We start from the raw sequence: 15,178 nt of genomic DNA, 5'->3' as shown, positions 1-15,178 counted from the left end.
TTGAAAAGCAGAAAAGATTCCATTTTGTAGATTTAGCATTTGAAATATAGCCAATGTTGGATTTGTAGAGAATCCTCAAAGCACAGTATCTGTCATCATCAACAATGCTTTGATTCACCATTTCTTTAAAGTATGACGGAAAGTTTGAAACCAATAGTATTGGCAGCATAAATAAAAGGTCTGCTTGGGTCTTCTCTCCAACCCTATCTAGTCAATTCAATCCAACCCAATCCTATCAATCAAGACTGTCTATAAAATACTGTTTTCTTTGTTAAAAGATTTTATTTATTTATTTTTAGACAGTGGGGAAGGGAAGGGAGAAAGAGAGGGAGAGAAATATCAATGTGTGGTTGTCTCTTGCGTGCCCCCTACTGGGGACCTGGCAAGCAACCCAGGCATGTGCCCTGACTGGGAATCAAACCGGCGACCCTTTAATTAGTAGGTCAGTGTTCAACCACTGAGCAACACCAACCAGGGCTATAAAATACTGTTTTCAATTTCTGTAAATTTATATTTGTCAAAACATCTTACATCTTGATAAACAACTCACTGAGACAAAATCAGTTTGAGGTAAGCTTCATTTCTTAGAAAGGTGTCTCTCATTTTCTCAGGTAAGTATTGCATAAGCTACTGTAACAGAACCAATTACCTGAGGCATATTAAAAAGCAATGATGCATAAAACCTTTTTCAATATCCAGTTCAGAGCAGCACAAAAGGTGAATTCATTAATGTGAACATTAAGACAAATGAAATAGAAAGTCATAGTTGTTAATTATGCTGGAAAAACAAATTAGAGTTTGTCACACTGAAAAAATATTTTTTAAATAAAGAAATTACTCAAAAAATTGTCAACATTGTTTCTAAAATTACATTAGAAATGTATATAGCAGTAAAAATGGAGAATCTAATGCTTTTAATTCTGTTATATTTTCTACTATGACTGTCCATGGATGTAATCGATAGTCATCGTGAATAAAGATGAAGAAACAGCTGTCTCTCTGCTAAATCAGCAAGGAACATTCTGCAGCACGAGAAAAAATAATAGATAAAATTCTGTTATTTTGGGAACTGGTGCTCGCTCTATTGATCTCTATTCTATAAATGAATCTCTAACTGAAAGGAAACTGTGAATTTTCCTTTAAGAGACTTCTAATATTTACACTTACTCATTTCCATTTATGCTGTACGTCAACTTTTTTTTTATTTAGAGATGTTAAGAGCTTTACTCCAAATAACAAACTTCCATAACTCCCTAATATACAACATAATTTTTTAAAAAGAGCAAGAAAAATGTGCACACATTTTCTATCACTCTGCTTGGAAACCATGGTTACCCAGCAGATTTATCACAAGGGGGTTTCAATCAATTAAACTCATTAAGAATGGAACTTAAGATTTCACTGTGTTGATGAGATATAGAAACTTCAAGATCTTTGGTCAAAATCTTTAACAGAAAGATATACAAAACTCTTACCTATTCTTTTCGTGCTCTTTTAAGTATTTAGATTTCCTTTCTGACTAAAATTTTCTTTCTACACATGGGTACACCAACTTCTAGTGACAAACAGAATAGGCACCAATATATGCTAAATAAGTTCATGGGTTGCATAATGAATAAATTCATGAACTTTTATAATAAAATATCTTTATTTTTTAAATGGCTGGTATCTACAGCATAGAGGTGCTTTTTCAGTCAGGAATGAACAATTCCTGTCCTTCAGATATTTCCTAAAACCTCACTTATGAGTTGTCTGCCATAACACTCCTCTCTTAAGTTCAAGATCATTATCTAAAGAATAAGCTGCAAACTATTTACTCCTTTAAGGTCCTTCAGGTTTGTTCCTTGTGTGTCTAAATAATCAGAAAGCGGACTGCATTGCTTACATCAACTGTTAGCTTGTTGGGGACAGTAATCGGGCAGTGGTGTCTTCTCCTGTTGCCTGTGCCTGCTAACCAGCCACCACACATGAGCACATCACCATCCATGTTGTCCAGGCTGATGTCCAGATGGTCAGTGCCTGCTGGGAGCTCTACTGCCTGGAACATGGCATCCAGCCCAATGGCCAGTGCCAAGTGACAAGACAATTATGAGGAGGTGGGTAGATGACTCCTTCACCCCTTCTTCAGTGAAACAGGTACTGGCCAGCATGTGCCCAGGGCTGTGTTTGTAGACCTAGAATCCACAGTCATTGAAGAAGTTCACACTGGCACCTACCACCAACTTTTCCACCTTGAGCAGCTCATCATAGGAAGGAAGATGCTACCAATAACTGTCCCTTGTAAGCACTACACCATTGGCAAGGAGATTATTGACCTTGTCTTGGACCAAATTTGGAAACTGGCTGACCAGTACACAGGTCTTCAGGGCTTCTTGGTTTTCCAGTAATGATTCTGGGTTCACCTCTCTGCCGATGGATGATCTTTCTGTTGATTATGCCAAGAAGTCCAAGATGGAGATCTGTATTTACTCAGCCCTTGCTGTTTCCATAGCTGCAGTTGAGCCCCACAAATCCACCCTCACCACCCACACCATCCTGGGACCCTCTGATTGTGCCTTCATGCTTGACAAGGCCAACTACAACATCTGCCATAGAAACTTCAGTATCGATGTTTCTACACTGATCTCACCCGCCTTATTAGCCAGTTTGTGTCCTCAATCACTACTTCCCTCAGGTTTGATGGAGCCCTGAATATTGATCTGACCAAATTCCCAAGCAACCTGGTGCCCTATCCCCATATCCACTTCCGCCTGGCCACATATGTCCCTGTCATCTCTGTTGGGAAAGCCTACCATGAATAGCTTTCTGTAGCAGAGACCATGCTTTTTCCCCTATATCAATTATTCAGGAATGAATAAGAGAGAATTTCACTGAATAAAGTATAGGCTACCCAGCATGGAATTCGGACCTTTCAGGATTTAGACCAAGCTTACCTACCTGGCTTTGCTTCCCACTATTCGTTTCATAAAAATATTTTTCTAATACCTTTAAAGCTAAAATGTATCATCACATCCTAATTAAATTCTACATTCAAGCCAGACTTTTTCCAATCTGTGATATCAGTCCTTTAGTGTCCAAGTTTTACCTATATTTAATTTCTCAATTTTAATTACACTGATTCTATGATTAACTGGAGCACTTTATTCACTCATTGTTTTTATTTTTTTCCTACATACGTTTGACTATGTACGTGGCATACGAAGACTAGACTTCAGATGGGCATGGGAGGACAGAGAGCTATAACAGAGTCTGCATTTTTTACTGCATGACACTATCACTTAGTGACATTAATTCGACATTTAATTTTTATATAACTGATTTTTTTCTCCACAATGAGATTATAGCAATTTAGAACCAGTGATATTTTGCACTTTTCTTTTATTCCCCACAGCTCATAACACAAATATTCATTTGATTAAATCACTTAAATTTTTTTTTTAAAAACTTGAAAAAATATAATGCTGATTTTATCTCTGCTGAGTTTATGCGGAAAGAAAGTCTATTAAAAAAAACTAGCGTTATAAGCCAGAAGACAGAATGATTTCTGAGTTGAAATCATTCATTGTCTAAAATACCAGAAAAATAAATTCTATTGAAAGCTATTACCTAGTGAAGTATAATCCTCTCTGAAGGGAATATCAATAATGGACAGCAAAAAGCTGTAATTTTTTTAATGTGCTCATTAAAACATTTGTTTAGATAAATTCCAGCCAGATGACATTGGTGTAGCTCCCAGGGAAGTCCTCATTCCAAAGACAGAGGGCCTACTCTGACCATCCTTTACACCCTTAGAGAAAACTGTCAATTCTCCATTAGGGGCTGGACAGTTACTCAGCTGGGACCATAGCAGAGCAGATATTTTGATAAATCAGTTAACTTTGTCCTCTTTATGGTTTCAGAAATGCAAAGCCAATGTTAATTAAAGCTAATGACCTATTACAGAATGTAAAATAGTAACCAGGTTTGAAAGATTTTGTGTTGGATAAATGGGCACATTTTCTGCAAGATAGGATCAGCTTTGTTTTTAAGAGATTATTTCAAAGTAAGAGATTTTCAAAGTTCTATCTGAAATTATTCTACTGCTTAAAAATTCTCACAGCATGAAAATCTTTACTGATGATAGTCCAGGTTTATTATTATTCTGTTTGGTTTTGGTTTTAGTCACTCCAAAATAAAGAACTGGTCATCTTTACAAGATGTCTTCATATATGTGAAGAATAATGTTCAGTTATTTCACTGTTTTCTCCTTCAAGTGGAATAATTCTACTTCCTTTAAATTTTTATCACAGACACTAGCACTCAGAAATTTTAATCACAAATTTTGTTTCTCTCCTGTACCTCCTCCTCCAACTCCAGATTCTTCATTGTCTGAACAGACAATAATGTTCAGTGTATTCAAGAGGACCGTGACCAAAGTCAAGGATACATTTGTTCTGGCTCTTAGAAATCTTATTTGCATTTACTAACCTAAATCTTAATAATACCTCTATGGTTCCCAATTTGATTTCTTAAACCTATAGGGATTGATGCAGTAATGGGGAAAAAGAAGAGTTCTGTGAAATACTAATAGAGAATGTATATTCACCACTGATAAAATTGCACAAGTCTTATTCAACACCAAAATTCTTTTCCGTTTTTCATGCAGAGAGCTTGATACATTGTAAATATTCAATAAATGTTTCCTATTAATATAAAATTGTATAAAGTCATTTTAATACTGTTGTTCAATAATGATAAAAATTGGAATTTAAGAGATGCATATGTAGATAAATCCTTATGTAACAAAATATAGAGAACTGATCATTTTTACTAAATGCACTAGTTTAAGGGGAAAACTCCATAGTTTCCATGAAGAAAAATAACAGTATGAATGCTTGATAATTTGGAAAAAATGGAATTGCTCTGACATCATTTAAATTTAAGATGAAGGTTTTTTATTAATCTTCTACATAATCTTTTTTACATTCATGAGATATGTTAATATTTACTTTACAAAATTTCCCTCATTTCTTGTATGTGATTTTCCACCAGTGTCAAGATCTTTTTTATTTGATTTTTGCCTTCTGTATTCCTATATGGATTTCTAAAATCTGCTGTAACTTTTAAGTGTTCTCTTCCTTTTACCCTTCTCAGCACTAGTTCAGTTCAAACCCATTATGGTAACAAAGCACCTCTGATAAAGAGCAGTTGGAATAGCTACTGTGACACTAATTATAGATCTTTAGGTATATCTTACATCTAGTTAATTTCCCATCCATTTATTATGGGGGCACATAACATAATTTTTTAGTGGAAGAAGTCTACCTGAATAGAAAGTAAAAAGAAAAGAGGGGGAATTCATACAAAAATACTTTTTCTTAAAGTTGCAAATGTCAAAATAAATCTTCTCCATTCTCTCAATCTACTGGGTCTGGCATAGAAATCTAATCAGAGTCAAAGGAACTATTTTACCTCCATATCAGGAAGCAGTTTGCAGAAGCGGAGAAAATGTGTTTGCTACATGTGGAAATGGCAAAATTTCTCAACTTTGAGATAATCAGAGGAATTATAAATTTGAAGTTTCAGGAAACATTCAATTTAATGTCATTCATGACTCTCTCCACAGCAGCCTTTGTTTGTTTTCTGTCATGTGAAATATATTACTATATTCTAGTACATCAAAGTCAGATGTCATCAATATGAATAATAATTCTTGAGTGTAAAATCCAAGTGTTAGTAACAAGGTAAAATCAATGTTTCCTAAAGGTGGTTAGTATTCAGTTACCCTCATGAGACTACGTTGGGTAGTTATTATAGATAAAATTGAATATATTTGTTCACTGAAATGAAGAACATTATAATTACCAATATATTAACTCAAGCAAAATCAGTATTACTGACAGCACTGCCCCTTTAACTAGCTCATCAACTGATAAAGTCTTTATCACAAGCCATTCAAATATTGGCTAATAGATAGAAGGAAAGAGAATTCATCTACAAAAGAACTGCTTTTCATTATTCATCGAGTTTAAATAAAATTTAGGGAAAGGAAGCTTGAAAAAATAAAACCCATTAAGTCTTTCATTGAAGCAAAATTCTACTCTAATTCCAAATGAATAAAACTGCTTTTCTGCATCAGAAAGTCTTCATTATTAGAATAAGAATAGAGGAACTTACAAAATACAGCAGTGTCTTTTTCAATCACAGCAGGACAACTGAGCGTATCCTCTCAGAACTCTTCTTTGGTACATTTCCTGAAAAAGAAAATTAAAATAAAATAAATAAACTTAAAGGCTGAATGTTAAAAAATTAACTATAAGGAAACTCACTTTGTACAAATTGTGGCCTATCTAAATAGTGTTTGAACTATTATACATGTAATTGGGAGTGCTCATGTGAAAGAATTTATGTCAATTTCTCAACAGTTCCAAAATATCCAAATACTTCAGCATATTATGAATGACTCAACTTAAGTTTTACTTTTCAGTAAAAAAAGTTCAAAATGACCTTTTCTGGTATAAGACAGAAAAGGCTGTTTATGCCCTTTATGTGCTACTGAACAGCTAAGACACTCAGCAATGGCTCCAAACACAGAGGACAGTTATTTCATCATGATAAAGATTTTATTTATTTTTAGAGAGGTGGAGGGAGATAGAAGAAAGGGAGAGAAAGCATCAATGAGTGGTCGCTTCTTGTGCCCTCCCCCCCAACCCACTGCGGACCTGGTCCACAACCCAGGCATGTGCCCTAGACTGGGAATCAAACCAGTGACTCTTTGATTTGCAGGCCTGTACTCAATCCACTGAGCCACACTAGCTAGGGCTGACAGACTATTTTAAACTAATGAGGATGAATGGGAAGATGATACACTTGGAGGATAAACAAAGAACATTGTGTGGAGATGAGCAAGAGGTTTGCTTTGGATTCTTATACATTCCAAGTAGTGCATCAAGAGGAAATATTCACAAGCCACATGCTCCGCTGCTTCTCATATCCCGGTGTAGAAAACAGCACCAACTACTCCACCCCTTACTTGTTTTAGGACCTAATCTAATAAAAGCCAAACATGACTATAATATTGAATTGCCTATGTTTGGCTGAAAGGTCTAAGAATACCCATGAGCATACTGTGGGCTGACATCAATCTCTAAGAGCCTTTCCATGTTCTTTTTACATGAAGATCACAAATGGTATTTTAACAAACTGTACTAACAGACAATATTATTGATCATTTTTAAAGAATGTATAGAGTAACATTATAGTTGTAGATAAAATATAATATTTTCATATCCGAGTTGGATCCATTTGTAGAATCAATGTACATGGAGCTGAAGAACAGGTTGTATAATAGTTATTTAAAAGAAGTTTGCCTATAGAATTAATAAGTTGATTTTAAAAGTCAACTGCAGCCACTGGGAACAGATTGTAACCATTATAGTAGAAAAACTAAATACCAACTATATACAACAAATTGAAAATCAGTTAGAAAAATAATAATACTGAAACAAAAATGTTTCCATAAGAGAATACATTGAATAGACTTATGAGAATTTCCATTACTTTTTAAATTATTATCAACACAATTTCTAAAGTAGGTCATTGTCATTTCTACTTTCACTGCATACTTTGTATAAATTGTGCATTTTCAAATACCTAAAATAAATAGAGCATTAGCAGTCAAATATCCATCAAAAATGACAAATGACTTCTTTTACAAATTAAAAAATGACACTCTTGTTTTGGCTCAGAATAGTCCAACTACTATCATCCAGGTTTAATTACGGCTACCTTCAATGTTGCTTAAGTAAAAATCAGGAACTTGAAAATTTTTCATTTTTCAAAGGATCTAATTTTATAGATTATATAATTTCAATGCAATTTAGATATTAAAATCTAAGTTTCAGTTACAAAGTCTTACAAAATATCAATGAACCTATTAGCATAATTAAAATGAATAAACAGAAACCCTAATAAATTGTGCAGAAGTTAGGTGGTCATTAATTATCTAGGAGAGAGCAGTATCATGCACTCTGCTGCTTCATCATTTTAGGTTCACCATATGGCCTTTTGAAAGCTTAATAAATCAAATGTTATCCCTCTTCATATGTATCTGCCCAAATCATCATGTTTTATACTTTAAATATCTTGTAATTTTACTCTGAGTTATACCTCAACAAAGCTAGGGATAAAAAGAAAAAAAAAAACACATAAAATAGGCAACACCACATGCACTTTAACAGTCTTGTAAATTCCAGGCACACCTTCTGAAATCCACAATCATCCCTGGGATGCATATGTTTCTGAGAAATGAGACAAGTTAGCTGTGAAGGGAATAAAGAAGTATGGACCATCTCAGCTGAGGGACACCAGTAGCTATGGGTGGCCCTTCCGTTTTCATACTATGTTCTCATTTTTTTGTGTGTTGGCATATTATGAATTACTGTTCACAAAACACAATTCCAACCACCTGGTATAGAGTGCATAACTCAAGTAAATAATAACCTTATTAGAAATTCACACTTTCACTGGATCGGGATACTCCAATACATCCCCTAACTTAACATTGTAAGGAGTTTGAATAAGGTCACATCTCTGTCAGTAGGGCCAAAGGGTTAAGTTTCATTCTGTTCTTAACTCTTCCAGGCAACATCTTAATGGGGAATTAGTAAGCTTTTTACCAAAGTTAAGAAAAAGGCAATGGTGCTCATTACTATTGGATTTAGTAGCCAAAGCAATCACACAAGAGAAAACAATGAGATGCATAAGCATTGAAAGAGAGGCTATATGAATTTGCAGATAACACAATGTTTTGCATCAAAACTCCAAGAGCTGACACAACACTAATGCCAATGCTAAAGCAACAAATTAAGTAAGATAAAAAAATATAGATATAATTAACATTCAAAAATCAATAGACTTCCTATATCTTTCAGAAATACAAGGCAAGGGAATGTCATGAAAGAAGTAATAACAGCAACAAAAACATCAACAATTAGGAATACATTTATCAAGAGAAGAATGCTATCTATATGATGAAAACTTTACTTAATGAAAGATGCAAAGTAATCATAAAATAATTTTTACCCAAGTAGATATAGACATTTTTAATTATCCCCTAAAATGCTAATAGGTTTTTTTGTTTAGAATCAGGCTGACACTAAAAAACAAGTGGACAAATCAACAGTAGAGAATAGTGAGAAAACCCTGAAAAATATTAGGGACCTTAGGCCTCACAAACAGTAAGACATGCCATAAAGCTTCTGTAATTAGAACAGTATTGCAATGCCCCACAAGTGCACATAGAGTAGACATTCAAAAATCAATTCCACCTATATAATTCTGGAAGAAAATACACTTTTAAATAAAATGTATGGAGAATTGTGTAGCCATTGGGAAAAAATGGAGCTGTATCTAACACCACAGAGCAGCATTACTTTAAGAAGAAAAGATAATTAAATATTTTTAAATGAATAAATACGTGAACCAGAAGAAAACATGGGTTATTTCTTTACAATCAAAAGGTCAAATTTTCTAACAATGATGTAAAATACAGAAACAATATAAAAAGCTAAAGATATAGTCACCTATATTTTTTAAATGTAAATATATTCACTTATGCTTTTCAAATGTACCATAAGCAAATTCAAAGGACAAAGTATAAGCTCTTAGATAAACAACTATGAATATTGATCCCACTCTTTCAAATTAAGGAGAAATAAAACCCCACAGGAATGGTCAAGAGGTATGGAAGAAAATTCACAAGATGTAAAAATGACCTTTCAACACATAAAATGATGCTCATGTACTCATAAGAAACAACTTAAAAGTACCCTGGGATACTATTTCTCATCTCGCAAACTGGCAAAAATACAAGAGTACTGAGAGCTCATGGGCAAAACTGTAAGGAAACAATGCAGGCACCCACCCACTGCTGGTGAGAACACAGGATGTCAGAGTTTCTGCAATATCCACAAAATTGTTAGTGGATTTGCACACTGACCCAGAAATCCCCTTCTACACTAGAGATACTCCTCTGCAAACGTAAAATAACACACACACACAATCTCCTGTGATCAGCTTCCCCTTGTGGACTTTGCCCTCTCTACTGGGGTCCACATCTGAGCATGGGATTACTTCCTTCATGTGGTCACCCCTCACCTCACTCAGACACCAATACTGTGAACTAGGCTAACACCCCCACACTTAGGCTCCCTCTTTACCCTTCTTGAACTTCTAACACCCAGCTCTGTTGTCTCAACCCAACCCCACGCTGTACAAATGCCTACTCTGTTTGCACCTAATGGCATTTGAACTGGATTGTTTAGAAAGTGAAGTGAAAGAGGGGGAAGATGAGAGTGCAGATCATGATTTCTAAACACTTCTCTCCTCTAAAAGGCGCAATGGCTCCTAGAAGAAATGGTAGGTACAGAGATGCTGAAACTTGTTATATCAGCACTGTGTTAGCCCTCCTGGAATTGTGAATTGTGTGTGTGTGTATGTGTGTTCTTCCACAAGGTCGTAGTGATTAAGATGTAGGAAGAAGAAACTCTTGCTACAGCAGATATAATTTATCATTTGAAAATACAATCTCATATTTATAAATCTAGTTTATTTTAAAACTTGATAAAAGCAGTTTTATAATGGCTTAATAAAACTTTAAGAAAACATATGGTCAACAAACTGATGAAGAAAATGAATTAATATAATATTTTACTAGTATAAATTTGTATTTTCCTATTTTGTATGGTTGCGGGTAAGCAAAATCAGAAGACCATTTGAGACTCAGCATCTAATTTTGAAGCTGGAATAAATTATCGAGATTAAAGTATCCAAAGAGATGTAATAGTCTCAAAGAGGTGGTCATTGAAAAGGGTAGTGGGAAGCATTTGCAACTATACTACTTACATTAACTTTTCTCTGAATTAGTTAACTATATAATTTTCTTATGTACAAAATTGTTTTTTTCACTGTATGGTTTTACTATATACAGAAATACTGGCACCATATGGATTTTCTCCCGCTGCTTCTTCCATATCAGTGAGTACAATCAAATATTGAATGTTATTTAACAAAATACTGTTCTAAATAAACTTTTAGTTTTAACATTTTTCAAAATTATCACCCTTATTTTAGAAAGTAAATCCTAGGTTACTGATTTTTGATCAGGTGTATTTATTATTTAAATTTTGGAGTTTTGTAAAAACATGCAATTAGAATGTTTTGAGTGAGATTAATTAGAATGCAAAAAATCACACATTACTTTTATAAACATTATCAATGTCACCAATAATAATTTCTGGAAGGAGAAATGGAATAAAACTTTTTAAAAATACACATCTTGTTAAGCACATATAAGTTTTAATTTCTTTATAGTGGTTTAATACAATACAGTGCTAAAACATTTGCAAAACTAATTATGCTTTGAAAACTGTTATTAAAATATATATGTATATTCAAAAGTACAAAAGCGATTTTAAATTCAAATACTGGATGTCATGGAGTACTTTGCTTCCATAAGGACACATCATACAGAAAGCAGTTCACTGTTCCTTTCTCACTCAAGATTTCAAATGCCAACAATGATTTCATTTACAATTTCACTTCATTTTATTGTTTTGAATAAATGTGGCTAAAGCTATAATATCATTCTGTTTTAATTGTGTATAGATAACACAGTAATTAAACATTGAAGAAGAGAATGTAATAATAAACACTGTACAGTGCTTTGGCTTTGACAGTCTTTACACTAATCTCGTATCATCTTCAAAACAGCCGGTGAAGTTTCGCCCATTTTCTAAACTGGGAAATTGAGGCTCACAGAGATGTAAGAACCTCTAACTAGTACGGCTGGAAGTGGCCCCCGGGAACACACCCCGGCTTGGCTTGATGTGGCTCACTGTTTTTTTCAGTACGCCACAATCCTCTCAGCATACATTAACAAGTTAATTCATCTAGTTATGTATTGTAAGTACACATAAAGTAAGTGAACTTGAGTTTTTCTCTTCTCACTAAAATTCTAAATGTATAAGTTTTTATTTCAAATAACTTTCTAGGATAAAAGACTTCCCTCATATTGATAAAAATGATTATCTGATTTCTTTGTCTACAGACAGGAGAGCAGTGGTTTTGTGAAATAATGTGACTCATTCTCATCTTTAGGATTTATGCATGATTCACAGTCAAATATCTTCTTGTAAGTATAAAGGAATGTATATGCAAGAGATTCGCACCAAAAGAAAAAAAAAAAAAAGCCTTTTCCAAACTGACAAAAAATGCCATCCTTGGAGTGCTAAGGTGGTTTCCCTGGGGAGATGAGCTCAGTTGGGAGACAAGGAGCTAAATGCCATTGGGGGTTGCTATGGGATACAGTTTTATAAAGGCATTTGCGGAGCAGATGGAAGGAAGCTAAATAAAGTATATGCAGGTAGGAAAAGAGAAGTTTTCTATTTAATGTGCCATTAAACAATGGAAGAACTTGAACGTTTGTCTTTGGGAAAAAAATTCTTCCTGTCAGAGCAAATTACATTTGGCATTTAGAAATGCCATTACAATCTCATATTTGTAAACCCGATTTGTTTTAAAACTTGAGGGAGCGGTTTTTATAATGGCATCCTCATGTTCATCTAAAAAAATATTTTCTATGAACTGATTGAGAACATATGTATTAATATATATTTTACTAATATCAACTTCTGTTTTTCTCTTTTGTATGATTATAGGTGAACAGAAATAGGGAACTATTGATTACTGCCCCTCGAAGATTTGAAACTGGAAATGATAAGACAATTACCAAAGTGAAGAGCAAATCTTTTAAAATGTCACAGATGATGGCCTTGCCTGCAAAGTATTTTCCTTTGCCTGCTACTCTGAGCAGCTTCTGGACGTACCATCCTATCCTACAGAACAGCACCATTTTAGCTAGCATAGCTCTTACGTGGCCTTCAGTGAATTAACTAGCTTTATATAAAAATGGAACTTCTTACATGAAGTTTGTGTATTGAATACATGTGGTACAGGCCATATAAATTTCCACTTTAAAAAAGCAAATGCATTTTGGAGAATGTGTTGACTGAATAATCCTCACCAGAATTGCAAGAGTATTTACTTACAAATCCTATGTATTAGTACTAATTTTTGAATTACTACTTGAAATATACTAACTTCTAACAGCAAGAAATCCTATACAGAGCAGCCAGCAGAACAAAATAAAACAAAATAAACAAAAACCCATAGCTGCCTACATATTGTACTAGTAGTGTAAATGGATTCATCATCCAAGAAAGACAAATTGTTGTGGGGCAGAAATAGAATGATAAAGTAATTCTTTCTTTCTTCTGTCTTCCCCTCCCTCCCTCTCTCTCATCCTTCTTTCTTTTGCTAGAATCAGGAATGGGGTGTAGAGGCTTTATGAGATAAACATTATTAGCAAGAATACATTATAGGTAGTTTTCTTGATATTGCATATTAGAAAGTAAAAAATTATCACATTGCCTTAATTAGTGATAATCGCCTATAAATGTAGTCATTTGGCCGATGATGCCTGATGACCACCAGTTCTGGCCACGGTAAAGATACATTTTTCCCTTTGCAATCTGTGCTGGAGTATTTTGCCAACATTTGAATATTCTCTTCCCCAATGACCATTGACATAATGGTTTTATCAGTAATTGATGATCCTTACCTGAATCAGGTACAAATGTTGAATCTCCAATTTATCATTCCATATACTTTATATCTAGCACATCTTTCACACAAAAAGTATTGTTCTTTTCTCCCTTTCTATTTTATGTGCATACATGCACACATATGAACGCATGCATGATTATATTTGTTTTATAACATATATTTTACCATACCATATGTTCTGATCAACTGTAGGCACTATCATTTTGGGATCCTCAAACACATTTATGCAGTAGGAATGTTTTCAAACTGGGTTATCTTTCCTCTTAACAGGATCCCATTATTCTTTAAACTTCCTCGCTTTCTGATGGAATACCATGTTCTCGGCACTACTTGTACTGAGGTCACCACAGATCTGAAATCTACTTCCTAGGGATGAAGAGAAATAAATGATCTGACTGGCGCCTTTGGGAGAAGGAACAGGGAAAATGCAGCTCAGTTCCTTCAGGGTTCTCTTTCTAAATAGATCTCAGCAGGAGGTGTGCGTTCTGGGACGCTCCCATCCACCACACAAAAGGATCTGTCCCAGTGGGGAAAGACGGAGGTTACCCATCTGAGCCAATGAATGGGTGGAAAAAATCTAGAGTTTGAGGTTGGAGGACAGGCCCATCATAGCTGTGGCCGTAAGCCATGTTCTCCAATCTAACTTTTACCAAGAATGAAACATGTTTTGACCTCAAGATTCCTCTCAATATCCAATTCATTGTGAATTTAGACAACAAGGATGAGTATCATTTTATTGAATTCAAAACCATTATGGCATTTATTTAAATAACAGTCTCAGCCCATTAAAATATAAATATGTATATAATCACAAACACCCGTGTACATACATGCAACAGAGGGTGAAATTGTACCTCAAGATGATATATTTTGTGAGCGACATGAATTCTAATGTCCAAAGACTGATCAATTGTTAATAATTTTACCAAAAATAAATCACCTAGGCAGTTGGTAGGACTAGTAGAAATAAAGTACGAAAGAGAACTAACATTCTTGGACTTTGGTCTGTGCTAAAACACCATCTGACTCGCCCCAGCGGAGGACATCACTACCCACTGACTGCAGCGACTGACCCTCTTGCTGACCCGGATGGGCCGCTGTGCTCTGCCAAATGGAGCAGCTTAGAGAATCTGGCCCCAGAGTCCGCTGAGCAGATGCTGTATTAGAAAAACATTTTTTATATGAATGTCATTTCCTAACTACATTGGTAGCTCCTGAGGGCATTTTATAATCTTAGAATAGTATCTAATAAATAGTAGGTATTCGATTAAAGTTTTGTTTTCAAAGTCATTCTGATTCGATAATTAGTTTTAAACTTTGCCCTTTTGGGGTCATTATGTTTTTTCCTTTCTAAAACCTTTTTAGCCAGATATTACAAAGAAATTTCATGAATGAGTAAAAGGAAGCAATTTCTCCTTTTTACTTCCAAATTGCTTTCCAAACATATTGCTATAATAGGGTACACATTGATTTCACTCTGTTAGAACATTTGATTGGTTACGAGCATTTCTAC

The 15,178-nt window shown here is 34.5% G+C and overlaps 1 protein-coding gene across 1 annotated transcript in view; it reads right to left on the bottom strand.

Moving 5' to 3' along the window:
* MARCHF1 (membrane associated ring-CH-type finger 1) overlaps window positions 1–15,178 on the bottom strand; it is a 538,948-nt gene that overhangs the window by 376,907 nt on the left and 146,863 nt on the right. Inside the window, 1 exon segment of the mRNA XM_071219163.1 lies at window positions 6,157–6,233. The gene's annotated coding sequence lies outside the window, so the exon portion shown is untranslated.

Source organism: Desmodus rotundus, chromosome 9, assembly GCF_022682495.2.
Source record: "Desmodus rotundus isolate HL8 chromosome 9, HLdesRot8A.1, whole genome shotgun sequence".
Classification (NCBI taxonomy): domain Eukaryota; kingdom Metazoa; phylum Chordata; class Mammalia; order Chiroptera; family Phyllostomidae; genus Desmodus; species Desmodus rotundus.
The sequence above is the reverse complement of the archived record's forward strand: the minus strand, read 5'-3'. Positions and strand labels throughout refer to the sequence as shown.